Source organism: Vespula pensylvanica, chromosome 9 (genome assembly GCF_014466175.1).
Source record: "Vespula pensylvanica isolate Volc-1 chromosome 9, ASM1446617v1, whole genome shotgun sequence".
Classification (NCBI taxonomy): Eukaryota; Metazoa; Arthropoda; class Insecta; order Hymenoptera; family Vespidae; genus Vespula; species Vespula pensylvanica.
Genome location: NC_057693.1, coordinates 1,367,991 through 1,369,563, shown reverse-complemented (window position 1 = coordinate 1,369,563; position 1,573 = coordinate 1,367,991).

Here is a 1,573-nt window from a genome sequence, read left to right as displayed (position 1 = left end):
TTTTAACGCGAACCAAATGGGGGTGTTTTCAACCCCCGAAAAGATTCTCATGCAGCTAAATATAACGACAAATAAGGGAATCAGTTCGCTTTCATGGTGGCCGTGTTACGCTTATAGTCTGGATACTATCAGCTTGACCCATGCGGGTTCTTTCTTTGTGGGAAATCCGCCGACGAGTCATAAACGAATCACAAATAATTTTCGATAGCTGAAATTGACTCTGTGTTAATTAATTGATCGCTTTATACGACCTTTTCAACTGATATTTGTAATCTTGTAAACGACGAACGTTTACCTAAATGAATTATATAAATTATGTGTGTGTGTGTGTATCGAATTGTGTTTTTGTATTAAATTAAAAAATTTCGATCGTTAGCCTCGTCGGTTGTTTTTCAACTTTTTAAATTTTAATTAAATTAATCGTTTTATACAACTTTTCGCGATACACCTACCTATAACCTTTGGAATTATGAATATAAATAAAATATACATACATATATATATATATATATATATATATATATATATATATTATATCGAACGATGTAAAAATGTCGATCAAGATTGGAAACACAAATCAATTTCTTGCAACTTTTTGTTTCAAAAATTGCTTTCTTTTGGCATACGCTTAAAAACAAGTTACATAAATAAATAATAAATGAAACAAGATACAATACTTTTTACAATTCAAAAACTCTTACGTACAATTATTATTATATCAAAATAACATTAAAAACAACAACAACAATAATTATTATTATTATCGATTCATTGATCGTCTAGCAAATTATCGATCGTACGATTTGAAAAGTTCAACAACAACATGGACGGTTCGTGTGTGGTTCGTTCTGGGCGACGCAACAGCCTCGATAGAAAGGAATTAGAAGGGATCGGTGAGGCGTCGGGGTCGACGGCTAGAAAAGAAGAGGTCGTCGTATTGTTACGAATCGTCCGATTCAAACGAGTACGATGGTTGTACGCGATATACCGATGTGTAGAGGCACAATGATCATAATAATGTCCAGCAATTACCGCTTAGGACCAGCAGGAGAAAAAAAGATAGAGAGAGAAAGAGAGAGAGAGAGAGAGAGAGAGAGAGAGAGAGAGAGAGAGAGAGAGAGAGAGAGAGAGAGGACTGATAGAGAAAGAGAAGGGTCGGAAAGGGAGGAGAGATGAGGGCAAAGGCTGGACTTCATTCACGCTTGGCTCTTTTCATTCGAGCGGGTCGGTCGTGCTCTGCCGTGCCTGAGAACGATGCACCATTGACATTTCTATGCAATACTTTTATTTTTTCTTTCTTTCTTTCTTTCTTTCTTTCTTTCGATTTTTTTATATATATATATATATATACACCCCTTTGTTTTTTCTATTCGTCCAAGAAAAGACACGACAGTGATATAATAGAAAGAGTGACTTTATTAACAAGTTCGTTCGACGAGCTCGACGAATTTTCAAAGTAATCCTTTTAATCGTATTCATTTTTTTCATTCCGATTTGTAAGAGATACGAGACGAAGGGACTATGTAAGAGATATGATAACGATAAGAAGAAAGAAAAGCAATTAATGAATGGG